At 29.2% G+C, this 16,024-nt stretch overlaps 13 non-coding genes across 13 annotated transcripts; all 13 read left to right on the top strand.

Annotated features, from left to right (window-relative positions):
• Nucleotides 1-4,680: 4,680 nt before the first annotated feature.
• On the top strand, nucleotides 4,681-4,753 carry Trnav-uac (transfer RNA valine (anticodon UAC)). The gene has a single exon. It is a non-coding gene; the product is annotated as a tRNA-Val (tRNA).
• An 82-nt stretch (nucleotides 4,754-4,835) lies between these two features.
• Trnav-uac (transfer RNA valine (anticodon UAC)) lies at nucleotides 4,836-4,908 on the top strand. The gene has a single exon. It is a non-coding gene; the product is annotated as a tRNA-Val (tRNA).
• Nucleotides 4,909-4,990: 82 nt separating this feature from the next.
• On the top strand, nucleotides 4,991-5,063 carry Trnav-uac (transfer RNA valine (anticodon UAC)). The gene has a single exon. It is a non-coding gene; the product is annotated as a tRNA-Val (tRNA).
• An 82-nt stretch (nucleotides 5,064-5,145) lies between these two features.
• Nucleotides 5,146-5,218, top strand: Trnav-uac (transfer RNA valine (anticodon UAC)). Its single transcript has one exon. It is a non-coding gene; the product is annotated as a tRNA-Val (tRNA).
• An 82-nt stretch (nucleotides 5,219-5,300) lies between these two features.
• Nucleotides 5,301-5,373, top strand: Trnav-uac (transfer RNA valine (anticodon UAC)). Its single transcript has one exon. It is a non-coding gene; the product is annotated as a tRNA-Val (tRNA).
• An 82-nt stretch (nucleotides 5,374-5,455) lies between these two features.
• Nucleotides 5,456-5,528, top strand: Trnav-uac (transfer RNA valine (anticodon UAC)). The gene has a single exon. It is a non-coding gene; the product is annotated as a tRNA-Val (tRNA).
• Nucleotides 5,529-5,610: 82 nt separating this feature from the next.
• Trnav-uac (transfer RNA valine (anticodon UAC)) lies at nucleotides 5,611-5,683 on the top strand. The gene has a single exon. It is a non-coding gene; the product is annotated as a tRNA-Val (tRNA).
• An 81-nt stretch (nucleotides 5,684-5,764) lies between these two features.
• Trnav-uac (transfer RNA valine (anticodon UAC)) lies at nucleotides 5,765-5,837 on the top strand. Its single transcript has one exon. It is a non-coding gene; the product is annotated as a tRNA-Val (tRNA).
• An 82-nt stretch (nucleotides 5,838-5,919) lies between these two features.
• On the top strand, nucleotides 5,920-5,992 carry Trnav-uac (transfer RNA valine (anticodon UAC)). The gene has a single exon. It is a non-coding gene; the product is annotated as a tRNA-Val (tRNA).
• Nucleotides 5,993-6,074: 82 nt separating this feature from the next.
• Trnav-uac (transfer RNA valine (anticodon UAC)) lies at nucleotides 6,075-6,147 on the top strand. The gene has a single exon. It is a non-coding gene; the product is annotated as a tRNA-Val (tRNA).
• An 82-nt stretch (nucleotides 6,148-6,229) lies between these two features.
• Nucleotides 6,230-6,302, top strand: Trnav-uac (transfer RNA valine (anticodon UAC)). The gene has a single exon. It is a non-coding gene; the product is annotated as a tRNA-Val (tRNA).
• Nucleotides 6,303-6,384: 82 nt separating this feature from the next.
• Trnav-aac (transfer RNA valine (anticodon AAC)) lies at nucleotides 6,385-6,457 on the top strand. The gene has a single exon. It is a non-coding gene; the product is annotated as a tRNA-Val (tRNA).
• Nucleotides 6,458-6,539: 82 nt separating this feature from the next.
• On the top strand, nucleotides 6,540-6,612 carry Trnav-uac (transfer RNA valine (anticodon UAC)). The gene has a single exon. It is a non-coding gene; the product is annotated as a tRNA-Val (tRNA).
• Nucleotides 6,613-16,024: the final 9,412 nt, after the last annotated feature.

Here is a 16,024-nt window from a genome sequence, read left to right as displayed (position 1 = left end):
TAGTTTCACACGCCGTTTAGACCGTCAAAAACGCTTGTCAATACGTTTTGTTCGTTTATGAAAGTAAAGTAACCGCCACGGACTGACTCACATTAATTGTGAACTTCACCTTAAATTTTTCCTTTTAATTTTTCGGTCTAACGTTGTATAATCCGTTTTAAATATCCTCGGATTTAGTACAAATTAAAACAGGGTCACGTTTCGATAAATTGATGGGCATACTTTATTGTGAGGCCTTTTTACCGGAAGTGTTTGTGAAATGTGAACTTACGAAACTTGGACGTGCATGGGAATGTTTCTTCTTTTATTTTGTTATGATGATCATCAACTTCGGCGCAGTTAAATGTTAATAATGCACTAATGACAAAAACAACCAAAAACGTGTTGATGGAGGTCAGTTTCACGTATGCAAATGCGCCATATTTAATTATCTATACGAGTTGTTTATTTATCTGTTAGATAATTCTAAAAATATTTTCTACGATTTGTAATAGACTCACTATGCCAGTTTTTATCTAAGTGCATTAGTAGCGCATTGTGTCAGAACTAATTATATGCGATACAAAAAATATCTGTAAGTACACTTCGAAAATATATACAAAGGATTAAAGGTCAGTTTCGAGCGTGAAACACACGTTTTTCGAAGTTTCACTCATTGTTAGTCATGAGTGATACCCGGAATTATCGTAATGGTCATGAGTAAGTAATTAATATTATGTCGCTCATCATTTTTTTTTATAAATCTTTGGACCTTGGATTATTAATTATCCATCAAGAAATCATTTCCAAATTTAGCTTAAATAAAGGTCGATCAATGATAAATGTGAGTGAATTTACTATTTACTACATGTCAAAATGGGTTAATTTTAAAAGTCAATAAAAAGCATTTTAATGTTCAATGCAAAAAATAAATTATAAATATTTAAACACTTTTTTGTAATAGAAAATTTAACTCGAAACTGTGAGTTATTCTAATCGTATCATGAACAAAAAAGAAATATTGTAATTTATTTAAAAGGTTATAGAATGTATAACAGAAATTTAAAAAAGTATTATTTACCTTTATAAACACTGACAAATTGAACGTTCTGTATTTCGATCATTTGGAATTCTTTTTTTAAAGTTCAACATTTATCTGTAATCTAATAATACAACGTAAATTGAATTTGAAATAATATCAGATATTAATAATTTATCTAAAAATATCAAACATTATTGAAATATATTGATTATTTTATATTTTTTAATTGAATTTAATATTTATTATTTAAAAATTAAAATTATGCCAAATTTATGAATGAAAAATGGATTACTTTTTTGAGAACTTAATATTTTATTTTATTTATAAATATAAATATTTATAAATTAAAATTAAGCAAAGTCTTAGTAATAAAAAACTGTGGAATGTAAAAAACGTCAAAAATTTATGAAATATTAATAATCTTAATTTTTTAGAATTCAATATTTATTATTTAAAAAAATAAAATTATCCTATTTTTTTATTAAAAAGCTGTATAATCCAAAAAAATAAATCAGAAATTAATAATATATGTATAACTTGTTTTAAAATTTAAAATTATCCTAAATTTTAATAATAAAAAACTGTGTAATCTAAAATATAATATCAGAAATTAATGAGATATATTGATTATTTTTTATTTATAATTTATATTTATTATTTAAAAATTAAAATTATGTCAAATATTAATAATTAAAAAGCAATAATGAAAATTGGATTAGTTTTAGAATCCACTAAGGACATAATTATCCTATTTTTTCACTAAAAAGCTGTGTGATCTAAAAAATAATATCCGAAATTAATGAAATATGTACTTTGTTTTTTCTAGGAATTTTAGATATTTGTAATTTGAAAATTAAAATTATCTCAAATTTTAAAAATTATGAGGCACTGAATAATAGATTAGTTTTAGAAGCTAATCAAAAACATTATTAATATTATTTTTAGAAGTTTACATTTGTTATTTAAAATTTCAAATTAACCTAAGTCTTAAAAATAAAAAACTGTGTAATCTAAAAAATAATAGCAGAAATTAATGAAATATGTTATGTATATTTTGTATATTTTTTTCCAAAATTTAATATTTATTTATTTTATTCATAAATTTTAAATTATCCCAAATCTTAATAATAAATAAACTATGTATTATAAAAAATATAAAAAATTAAATAAACATATTGAATAATCTGTTTTTTTTTGAAGAATTTAATATTTATTGGTTGAAAAATAAAAATTGTCCTAAATTTTAATAATACAAAAAATGACGTCAGAATTTTTTTAAATATGTCCAATATTTTGTATTTTTTTAGTTAATATTATCCTGAATCTTAATAATAAAAAACTATGTAATCTAAAAAATAATAGTTTAAATTAATGAGATTATATAGTTCATTTTCATTCTAGAATTAAATATGTAAATTAAAATTCCTAAATCTTAACTGTGTAATCTAAAAATTAATATTAGAAATGGATAAAATATATTGAATATTTTATTTTTTTTCTAGAAGTAACTTATTATTTATAAATTAAAATTATCCTCAATCTCAATTATATAAGCCGTATAATGTAATATAAAAATTTATATTATTGTCCGAGATTATAAAACAATTATTCAGAAATATGGAATTAAAATCTTATTAAAAATAAATAAATAAAAAATATTAATAATTTATTTAGAAAATAGTGTCCCAAATTAATGATTATTTTGAATTTTTATTATTTAAATCCCAACATTAATTTTTATTATTATTATACTTTATAATAAATATTAGAATTATTCTGAATCTCTTTAACACAAAACACAAATTAATTTGAACAATAGATTAACTTTTTTTCTAAAATTTAATATTCATTATTCAAAACTTAAAATTATCCTAAATCTTAATAATAAAAAATTGTATAATGCAATGCAATATGAATTTTATCTTTACTAACTAAAACATTCATATATATATATATATATATATATATATATATATATATATATATATATATGAATATATATATATATATATATATATGAATATATATATATATATATATGAATGAATGTTTTAGTTAGTAAAGTATTATTTAAATCCCAACATTAATTATTATTATTAAAAAATATTATTTTTAGTTACTGTTATATTATTATTATAGAGAATGTTTTACTATCATTATATTAAAGTAATTTTGTAATCTTATCAGAAATAATAATCTTCTATTCTACATAGTAACATACTTCTCTGTCATAACTAGCGAATAGAAAATCTTAATAATGAATGAAGTAATATTGAAACATTTAATAATTAAAATCTACAAAAACAATTTATAAAATGATTTCCGAAGAAATCGATTAAAGAGACCGGGACGGAGTCGCGTGAGCGGATCAGAAAATCCATTCCAATAATTGCCGATCCGATCCCGGTGCCCCGGCATCAATTAGCATATTATCAGCGGCAGCATTAGAGCACATAATGACTTATTTACTTAAAGCGGCCACGTCCGCGCTCTTATTTTGAAATCACGGGCAAGGTCGCCGCGGTCCGTGATTATAAAACAATCAAACCGACGTGGCCGATTCCGTGGCGGAGCGAAATTATAACATTGTACACGGTGCAGAGTTACATAACACAGACATTATGCCGATCTGCAGGAAACGGATCAAGGCCGGCACCGGGCCGGGGTTTTGTGAGAAATTTTTAAGGATACGAACGCTTAACGGGATTACGGGGCTCCATTGTTTCGACGGCTCCGCACAACTGTTTCGGCCCGATGAGATGTTATGGTTTTTTGAACATAACAGACACAAACGGATCGTTCCGGCGGATTCGCGTACTTGAGATCAGCCACGGTGGATATGGGCATCCTCTTTTGCAACACCCTTCGATCGCTTCCATTCAGATTGCCATCGAGAAGAAGAAGCATTTTTGTTCATTGATCGATTCATTCGGGGCCCGATAACTGGAATTATGAAAACAAATTTAGTTCGTGCAATTTATATTTAAAACCGTAGAAGATGAAACGCAATCGGTAATCTACATAATAAAACGCAACACATGTAATCCTGAACAATGCACGCCGTGTAAACAACTACAATATGACAGACTAATTTGTGATAATCTGCAAGCAAGCATGTGCGGAATTAGTTTTGTAATTTCAAATGTAAACGATTATAAATAATGTGAGACGAACACGAGTACGCTTGACTGAGGAATTTACATCTGTAAATTTTGATTTAATTAGTTTTAGCAAGCCGATTCATTGCTTGCAACAAGTACTCCATTGTTGGGAATTACAACAATCTACAAATATAATTGAAATAATGTAACCTTGTGTAATGTACAATAAAACTAACGTGTGCATCATTAGATATGCCTGTTTCTTTTTAGATGTAATAAAAGCTCATCGGATGATTATCTAATACTAAATCACGTTTCAAGCCTCTCTTTCATCTCACAATCACGATAACAGAAACTGCAACGTTTACAAAAAAATAAAAAACAACACTTGCAGTTATGGCGTTAAATCAGGATAATTTGTGGCAAGGCTGATTTGCAGGAAGGCGACCGTTTCCGCGACGGTTATTCGGCGGGCATTTAAACTCGCACTTTTACTTTCACATTTAATCTGGGTCAGAACCAGTTGCTCTAATTTTTCCCCTAAAATTAATAACAACTGGTTCCGTAGTGTAGCGGTTATCACGTCTGCTTTACACGCAGAAGGCCCCCGGTTCGATCCCGGGCGGAACCATACTTTTATGGTATTCTCTTTAAAATTTAAATAAAATCCAACTAGAACCGGACGTGGCTTGCACCAAATGGTATTATCAACTGGTTCCGTAGTGTAGCGGTTATCACGTCTGCTTTACACGCAGAAGGCCCCCGGTTCGATCCCGGGCGGAACCATACTTTTATGGTATTCTCTTTAAAATTTAAATAATATTCAACTAGAACCGGACGCGACTTGCACCAAATGGTATTATCAACGGGTTCCGTAGTGTAGCGGTTATCACGTCTGCTTTACACGCAGAAGGCCCCCGGTTCGATCCCGGGCGGAACCATACTTTTATGGTATTCTCTTTAAATTTGGAATAAAATCCAACTGGAACCGGACGCGGCTTGCACAAAATGATATTATCAACGGGTTCCGTAGTGTAGCGGTTATCACGTCTGCTTTACACGCAGAAGGCCCCCGGTTCGATCCCGGGCGGAACCATACTTTTATGGTATTCTCTTTAAATTTGGAATAAAATCCAACTAGAACCGGACGCGGCTTGCACCAAATGGTATTATCAACTGGTTCCGTAGTGTAGCGGTTATCACGTCTGCTTTACACGCAGAAGGCCCCCGGTTCGATCCCGGGCGGAACCATACTTTTATGGTATCCTCTTTAAAATTTGAATAAAATCCAACTAAAACCGGACGCGGCTTGCACAAAATAGTATTATCAATGGGTTCCGTAGTGTAGCGGTTATCACGTCTGCTTTACACGCAGAAGGCCCCCGGTTCGATCCCGGGCGGAACCATACTTTTATGGTATTCTCTTTAAAATCTAAATAAAATCCAACTAGAACCGGACGCGGCTTGCACCAAATGGTATTATCAGTGGGTTCCGTAGTGTAGCGGTTATCACGTCTGCTTTACACGCAGAAGGCCCCCGGTTCGATCCCGGGCGGAACCATACTTTTATGGTCTTCTCTTTAAATTTAAATAAAATTCAACTAGAACCGAACGCGGCTTGCACCAAATGATATTATCAACGGGTTCCGTAGTGTAGCGGTTATCACGTCTGCTTTACACGCAGAAGGCCCCCGGTTCGATCCCGGGCGGAACCATACTTTTATGGTATTCTCTTTAAAATTTAAATAATATTCAACTAGAACCGGACGCGGCTTGCACCAAATGGTATTATCAACGGGTTCCGTAGTGTAGCGGTTATCACGTCTGCTTTACACGCAGAAGGCCCCCGGTTCGATCCCGGGCGGAACCATACTTTTATGGTATTCTCTTTAAAATTTAAATAAAATTCAACTAGAACCGAACGCGGCTTGCACCAAATGGTATTATCAACGGGTTCCGTAGTGTAGCGGTTATCACGTCTGCTTTACACGCAGAAGGCCCCCGGTTCGATCCCGGGCGGAACCATACTTTTATGGTATTCTCTTTAAAATTTGAATAAAATCCAACTAAAACCGGACGCGGCTTGCACAAAATAGTATTATCAATGGGTTCCGTAGTGTAGCGGTTATCACGTCTGCTTTACACGCAGAAGGCCCCCGGTTCGATCCCGGGCGGAACCATACTTTTATGGTATTCTCTTTAAAATCTAAATAAAATCCAACTAGAACCGGACGCGGCTTGCACCAAATGGTATTATCAGTGGGTTCCGTAGTGTAGCGGTTATCACGTCTGCTTTACACGCAGAAGGCCCCCGGTTCGATCCCGGGTGGAACCATACTTTTATGGTCTTCTCTTTAAAATTTGAATAAAATCCAACTGTAACCGGACGCGACTTGCACAAAATAGTATTATCAATGGGTTCCGTAGTGTAGCGGTTATCACGTCTGCTTTACACGCAGAAGGCCCCCGGTTCGATCCCGGGCGGAACCATACTTTTATGGTATTCTCTTTAAAATTTAAATAAAATTCAACTAGAACCGGACGCGGCTAGTACAAAGTTGTATTATCAATGGGTTCCGTAGTGTAGATGTTATCACGTCAGCTTTACACTTTATGATATGCTCTTTAAAATTTAGATGAGATCCAACTAGAACCTGTAAATAGTATAATCAATGTGTTCCGTAGTGTGAAGACCGGACGTGTGCTTTACAATCCAATCTCCTCGATTGAACTCAGAAAAGAACGAAACATAACTCCTTAAAATTTAAATAACATCACTTCCAATTAGAACCTCTTGTTAACTGTATACTTTTATGATATTCTCTTTAAAATTTAAACAAGAGCCAACTAAAACATTTCAATTAGAATCATCTAGACTGGACCCAGAAGGGAGCGAACCATAACTCCTTAAAATTTAAATTAACATCACATGAAACTAGAACCTATTGATGACTGTATAAATTAGTGTTATCAATGAATTTCATGTTGTGTTATTTAAAATGCACAGTGTAAGATACTGAAGGCAAACGTAAATAAGATTCTAATTTTAACTTTACAAAAATACACCATAACTGCATTACAACGTCTTTCCAGAAAAAAAAACGCCTTAATTGAATTTCTGGAAAAGATAATGACGGTTCACTGTGTGCAGTGAGTCACAAAATACATATACGACACAAGTAAAGTAAATCACTAAAAATTCATGTACTTAACCGCACTTTAATTGATAGTTTACCTCAATGAAAAAATATAAAAGGTAAAACAATCAGTGGAGTGCAAACAAACCGATTATATAAACCGACTTTTAAATGTCGGTATTGATACGTTATACGGTAATTACCATTGGGTACATCCTGTTATAGTTTTCTTAAATGACTAATAATTTGAACGCGGTATAATTTAATTCGTCCTTCAGAAGTCGTGTTTCTAAATCATCTCTATTTTAATGTTCTTGTTTATTCTCTCAGACACCTACAATTTTTAAACAGCACACATGATGTAATTGTTCGCCGATTCCCGATAATTAAGTAATTACGTGCAACACTTCCGCGTATCCCGTTTTAATTAATCAAAACCGGGGATGATCGAATTATGGTTGCACACGCCACTGACGGTGGCGTTAATTGATTTTGACACGGTCCGTTTTGATATCCCAGACACGCGTTTGCCATTTGCATCATCGGCTTACAAGCTAATTGTACTTTACATATCCAACGCTTTAACTTTTTACACCGTTCTGTTTGAACTACATGTTTTATGCAAAACTAACAGCGATAAAATAAAAGAAATGATCGCGAAACTATTACAGTATCAAGGCTGCGGTAGTATGTTGTTCAACAGTTAATTATAATGCCTGGCGTCAGTTCGTAGTGAGATTCTCTCGGAATTGGAAAATACCTTATTAATAATAATTTGTCGGGTACCACTCGAGGCGAAGACCAGATCGAATGCGTCAAACAATTAAAAGCGGCCATTAAAGCGGGACAATCATTAATAAGTACGAAACTGCATGCGCACAATGATTGATGTCTTCTTTAACAATGGTTTTTCTAATAGTGTACAAAAAGAGCCGATTAATCAACGTTAAAAAGATTTAGTTTCTAAGGTCAGCTAAATGATGTTCCTCTTGGTCTGGAGTGTGTGAATTGAATACGGTATTTACCGAACCTTGAATGGAACGCGAGTAGTCTACCATTCAATGAGTCAAAATTTCCGATGTTACTTTTTTTCCCCCTGATCGTAATTATTGATAATCTTTAAAATGTCAAAAAAAATCCAATTTTATATAATTTGTGATATTATTAAATTATCTTTACGATAAAACGATATTTTTGTTAAATATCAAGACATTCAATAATTTATTTACATTTTCTGTAAAAATATTGACTAATATTTAATATTGTCAAATCGAATAAACTCTTAAATACATTACATTCATTACTGTCATTAAAATTGTTGTTACTTGCCTAAAAAGTATCTCCTGAAAATTTCATGACAACACGTTGAACATTTTTATTTCAATATTTCAAATGGAAGCATAATTAAATTTGTTATCACGTTAAACATATCGCGAAAAAATTAAATTTTCCAAAAATATATAACTTGTAATTCAATTAAATTATTTTTAACCCAGAAATTTTTGTACAATTTTTTATATCAAATGGAAACCATAATAATTAAATTTGCCTTCAAAATGCAAAGAAAAAAGAAAAACAAATCTCCCAAAAAAATATGTCTATAAATATAAAATATAATAATAAATAATTTTTAAATTAATTAATTATTTATTTTTGATAAATTTTGAGATATTTAATATTAACAACTAAAATAAATAAAATAAAGTATCAATTCAATTGACAAGTGAATATATTGACATCTGAAATAAATTATAAAAAAAACATTAACATAGCAAAATTTTCGCTACACATCTCAAAAAACTATTTCTTCAAAATAAAGCTATCCAAAAATATAAAATTTGAGATATAATTAAATTATCTTATCTAAAATTTAGTAATATTATTGACAAATTACGTGATATTTAATTTTGTCTTCTCAAATAAAGTAAATTTGTTTCATTAAAATTTTTGTTACTTACTTAAAAAAATATTTCCTTAAGGTTTTGAGATACGTGAAATGTTTTATTTCAAATGTAAACCATAATTAAAAATATATCTTTACCCAAGAAATTATTGATAAAATTTTTTGTTTCAAATGGAAATTATAGTTAAATTTGCTTTGAAAATGTCAAAAAACAAAGCTTTCCAAAAAACTACAGTTTATGATAATATTAAATGTCCCGAAATTTACCAAAAATATCATTATATCTTGTTAAAGTTAATTTAGTTATATGTCATCTAAAATAAACCATAAGAACATACATGTTATAAAAATGGCTGATACCTTAAAAAATATTATTTTTTTATTTCAGATGAAAACCATAATTAAATTTGTCTCAAAAGTATCAAAAAAAGTTTTCATAAAAACATAATTTATCTTAAGTTAAGTTATAACGATATTTTTGGTAAATTTTGATATATTTTTAATATCGAACCAATATTTACAGCTATTTTTATTTCAAATAGAAAATCATAATTGAAATTACCGTTGTAAAGTATGGAAAAAAAAAATCTGTCCAACAATATATAATTAAATTACATATATCTAAGACTTAACAATATTTTTTATAAATTACATGATATTTAATAGTATTAACTAAAATACATTATAAAATGCTCCATATATGCCATTAAAATTGTAGGCACAAAAATATCTTCTTACTATTTCAAGGCAATATGTATGTAATAATTTTGTCAACTAAAATAGATTATAAAAACCCCATATGTGGCTTAGTTAAAAAAAATATCTTCTGAATATTTCAGGATATATGTACAATTTTTTTATTTTTAGGAAGGAAACAAGGCCTTTCAAAAAAAAAAAAAAAATACAATTTGTGATATTAAATCATATTGATCTAAGATATAATGATATTTTTCACCCTGAAATAATCGGTAATGAATTGATATTAATTTATTTACAAGGTCGCATGTTGTTAAAAGGAGAAGGATGAGAAGAAAGTTACGTCACGTGCTCGAAAGCGATGGAACAAAAGGGCGATTATCGAATAGAAACTTGTGTCGCTGCCAACGAACACACCTCGGTAATAATTGGATTTTATTTGCCAAACAATCAATTTAGTAATTAAAAAGCACTTCTGGATTTGAACAGTCGGCTGTTCGAGTGTGCCCACTTTCGTTTCACCATCGATTCACTACACATCATTTATAAAATTCATCTGACAGGTGAATAACAATTTGGTAAACTCATGTGGCTACCACAATGGGCTAATAAAAATACGTGTAATTATAATAATAATTTAAGACAATAGTGCTAATACGGGGAAAAAGTGGCACATCGTCTGAATCGGTGAATGTTGAAGTGGACGGATCGGACGATTGATGCAAGTGCCGGGGCGAATGATCCTAATTTCGCGTTGTGCAACGAAATGATACATCAAATGAATAATTGCTTTCGCGCGATTGAATTTTAACGTGAGAATATGGAAAATCCAACCGGGCAACAACGATCACCCACACCACGACTCATTTCCAATACGATCGATCGCAAGGAAACAATTACAAAACCCAGATAAGACCACGAACAGATAAATTGAATGCAGAGAAACATCAAGTCTATCTTTAGCTATGTACCGAGGTGTTAATATGCAATAATTCTCTATAATTTCTATTATTGCGGACAGTTTCACACAAAGATAGCGGCCGTGAGGCTGACAAAGATCGTGGGATCCTTTAATTGCATTTATCTCGCTAACTAATTGCGAATGATAAAAAAAAAAATTAATACGTGCGGATTGTGTGCTGCACTTTTATTGCGTTTTTAAAATCGATCCCGCGAAATAGGTGGGCGAAAGACTGATTGGATACGGTTACAATCGACATTTTTTTTTAATTGAGAATCATCATTTTATGGTCAGTTTCACTCTTTAAATGGATGTTTCCTATAAATTTTTCATTCAATTTAAAACAGCATACTTGCTGTAATTGCACGTAAACGCTTATCGGCATTGTAACGAAAATTTTTGAGGTTGTATTCACTTTTGTTTTTCGCTCCTCCACCAAAATTTCAAAAAGAAATATTTGGAAATTTTTTAATTATGTATTATTAAATTTTATATAGAATATAAGAAAAAAATATATACAATATTTTGAAATATTTAATTGTGTTAATCAAGTTAAAATATAAAAAACAATAGATATGCCACTGAAATTTTTGCTAGTTACCTACAAAATATATCCTAAAAAATTTTAAAATAATGAATGATAAAATGTCAAAAAAATCTACTTTTCTAAACAAATATAGTTTGTAATATAATTAATTAAATTATCTTTATCTATGAAAAATATATTTTTCGAGATATTGTCATCTGAAACTGACTATAAAAAATATACATACTGCTAAAATTGTTGATACTTTAAAAAATATAATAAAATGTCAAAAAATCATTCTTTACAAAAACGATATTTTTAGTAAATTTCGAAATATTAAATATTGTCATTTGAAATATACTATAAAAAACATTCATACTACTAAAATAAACTTAGCAAAAAAATAGAAAATGGAAATCATTTTATGTGACAAAAATATTTTCATAAATATGTAATTTGTTATATAATTAAATTATCATAAGTTAAGATATATGGATTGATAAATTTTGAGATATTTATTATTCTCATTTAAAATAATCTACAAATACATGGTGTTAAACTAATTTTTTCTTATCTCAAAAAAAATATTCCTTAAAATTTGGAAATAATATTTGCAACATTTTTACTTAAAATAGAAAACTAATATTAAAAATGCGTTTGAAATAAAAATAAAGTTTTTCATAAGAATATAATTTATGATATAAATAAATTGAATTAAGTTAAGATATAACAATATTTTTTACTAATTTAAAGATATTTAATATTGTCATCTAAGATAAACTATAAAAAAATGTCGTGATAATATTGAAACTTTTTTATTCCTAATTCCATAATTGAATTTACTTTTAATGTGTCATTAAAATAAGAAAGATTTTCATAAATATATAATTTATGATACAAATAAATTATCTTAAGTTAAGATATAACAAACAGATTTTGGGTAAATTTTGAGATATTTACTATTGCCAACTAAAATAAACTATAAATAACATTATACATAGTATTAAAATTGTTGTTTATTTCAAAAAAGAATTTTAAGGATATTTTTAATAAATTTCAATATATTTAATATTTTTATCTAAAACTAAAAAGGAGTATATATGGCATCAAAATTGTAGCTGCTTATCTAAAAATGAACAATCTTTAAAAATTGGAATAGGTAATATGTGCAATTTTAATATTTCGTAAGGAAACTAAAATTTAATTTTCCCTTACGGTATCTAAAAACAATAAAGCTTTCCAAAAATAAATAATTACCTTTAGCCAAGATACAACGACATTTTTGGTAAATTTCGAGATATTGTTGCCTTTTATTCTCTTCTTATATTAATGTAGAAAGCTTTAAGCGTTTATAAAAAACTGTAATAAATAAAAAATTTTTATAATAAAATCTGCCAAATACTGAAGTTCTGAACATTAAAATCAGTTTCTCTATTCTCTATTTCTACAACATTTTAGAATGCAAATCCAATTATTCATATTTGGATTTCTTAAAAATCAACATCTGTTATTATAATTTAATTTTGCAGAATGGCGTTCTGCAAAATTTATTAATGAAACAGACTAAGAAATTTATTAAGTGCGTCGGGGTCAAATCTATTAATTAGTTATAGCGAGATACCACGAGCGAGTGAGTTTTCGATGATAAATGGGAAAGTCTTAGATAAAATAATGTTGTTCGGTCAACTCAATTAATTACTCATTTTTGCATAATGTCTTCAAGAATTTAATGCTAACCAGTCGACGTTATTTTAGGTCACAACTATTCTATTTGAAAACATTGAATATTTACATAACACACAATATGTTAATCAACGAAATTAAATCAGAAACATTTATTTGGAATTACGAACTACAAAATTCCGATAAATTATAAACGTAACCAATAATAAAATCGTGTTTACAGTTATTTGTTGTACGAAATTGAACTATCCTTCGCATCCGACAAACCGACAATTATTTTTACTTAGTCCTTTCACTTAATCCGATTTTAATTTAAGCGTGTTTTATGGTTGTTTTTGCTATAAACGCTATTTGTAATTCTGGACGTGGCTTATTGTTAATGAGGTGTTTTTCAATTGCTAGAGACGGTAATTGTTTCCACTGTGTTATCGGGTAAAAAAGTGCCAAAGCACGGATGTTTCTCATAGAACGGAGTAATCAACCTAACCGTGAAAGTGCCAGCCTTGGTCCAATTACGCTTCTTCCACCTGTATAATAACATCCGAGATTTTATCTTTTGAACAGTAACAAATGCTTGTTTACCCTGGACAATGCATCCTTTTATTTGTATTTTTAGCTGAAGTAATTTTAATCTAGTTATCAATACCTATGAACAACCTTTGTTGCATCCGTCAAAGAAACTAACGAAACGCACAACTAAATAGTATAATTTTTTCATGTTTCTAGAAAATAACAATACGAATATGCTCGGATATTGTTGCACGCCAATTTTGCGCTTAGCCTCGATCCGTTACCAACGTAATCGGTTTATTTCCTGGGAACATTTCAGTTTGAACATGTGACACGTTCGTATGTACAAAGTTGTAGGCGCATTATTAAATTATTACGGTAAATCTTTCGAATGCAACATAACGCGTGATGTTGGTTTTAAATCGGCTCAATTAAAATTAAAACATCAATCATGCAACCAACTTTAATTAGCCAATTGTTGACGCTGACAATTTCGATTCAGTACAGTTTTTCGGATTATGATTTGTCCTCTTGATGTGTTTATTGATGGAACGATGCTGGGTTAAGTAGTTTTATTTATTTATTTATTTGTTAAAACGTAGCATCGACCACTAGTGTTACTGGCTGATGGATTATTTATATTTGGGTGTATAACTCTCTATCTTTTATGAAGGAAATATTGCATGTATTTCAACAATCAAAATTTCAACAAACATAATATCAAAATTGGACACAAATATTCATATGATATTACTGATTAAATCAAAACAATTTAAAAATATTTTTAAATCTATTTGATCTAGGGAACTCAAACTATCCACACACAAAAATTCTTCAGGTTTTTTAGAACTCCTTTTAACTTTTATTTTCAAGTGAAGAAGATTTTAGTTCAAGAGGTGAGTCTAAATTTCTTTTGCTAATTTGGTTTAGTTTGCTCTGTCTTGAGAGAAGTTGACTATTTTGCAAGACTCTATACTCTATTCAAACTAGGTACGAACTAACATAAACACCTTTAGTTGCGTGATAAGCACGTGATCACTGAAAAATTTCAAAAATTTAAAATATAATTAGAATATAAGTTAAGATATAACGGTATTGTTGGTAAATTTTGAGATATTTATTATTACCGTTTCAAATAAAATGTAAAAACGTTATATAAGCTAATATTTGCGACTTCAATATAAGAGAAAATCATAATTCAATTTACCTTTGACATATCGAAAAAAATAAAGCTTTCCAAAAATATATAATATAAATATATTTAATTACAAGGATATTTTTAATAAATTTCAATATATTTAATATTTTTATCTAAAACTAAAAAGGAGTATATATGGCATCAAAATTGTTGCTGCTTATCTAAAAATGAACAATCTTTAAAAATTGGAATAGGTAATATGTGCAATTTTAATTGTCGGAAGGAAACTAAAATTTAATTTTCCGTTACGGTATCGAAAAACAATAAAGCTTTCCAAAAATAAACAATTATCTTTAGCCAAGATACAACGATATTTTTGGTAAATTTAGAGATATTGTTGGCTTTTATTCTCTTCTTATATTAATGTAAAAAAAATTCTGTAGAAAGCTTCAAGCCTTTATAAAAAACTGTAATAAATAAAAAAGTTTGTATAGTAAAATCTGCTAAATACTGAAGTTCTGAACATTAAAATCAGTTTCTCTATTCTCTGTTTTTACAACATTGAGCTACAATTTTGATTTATTGTTCCTAAAGGTTTGTTAGTACTAAAGATTTTATTTCAAGAGGTGAGTCTAAATTTCTTTTGCTAATTTGGTTTAGTTTGCTCTGTCTTGAGAGAAGTTGACTATTTTGCAAGTCTCTATACTCTATTCAAACTAATAAGCATGTGATCACAGGTAAGTGAGATAACATCTGTCTTATTGATCTGATCGCAATGGCTCCTGTTGATATATACTTCATATTTAAATTTTGCCTGGGTAGCATTCAGGCGTAACAAGTATTGTGTGGTTCAGAGTACATATTTATTTAATGTATTGTTGTTATTTTTATTTAAAAGAGTGATAAATAATACTAATTATAATATTTATTTGTATGCTAAATTAGTCCAAAAGAAGATTAGATTATGTGTATGTGTAGTTGAGGTATAGTTGGATATTTTTATTACATTATACATACATTTGTACAGCAATAATGTCTCCTTAGGTGAAGCACATAAATTAAATAAATTATCGGCTTATTATCAACTCATTTTTACTATCTAAAACTAAAATCAACGTCTAATTTTAATGGACAATTTCGACTAGACACAGAGCTTTCTCTGTCGTAAATACCGAAAACACCATTACATAAATCTTGAACTTTTCGCAGCGGCTTATAAATCAACGACGATATTTGTTTATACAATTATAAAAATAATGAACCTGTTTGAGCGGTGCTCATCAATTCGCGTTTAACCCGGAATCAAACCGACTTGTTTCGGTCGGAAAGGTCAGTTTCAAACACAATT

This window comes from Aethina tumida, chromosome 2 (assembly GCF_024364675.1).
Source record: "Aethina tumida isolate Nest 87 chromosome 2, icAetTumi1.1, whole genome shotgun sequence".
Classification (NCBI taxonomy): Eukaryota; Metazoa; Arthropoda; class Insecta; order Coleoptera; family Nitidulidae; genus Aethina; species Aethina tumida.
Note: the sequence above shows the minus strand (reverse complement) of the source record. Positions and strands in the feature narration are given on the sequence as shown.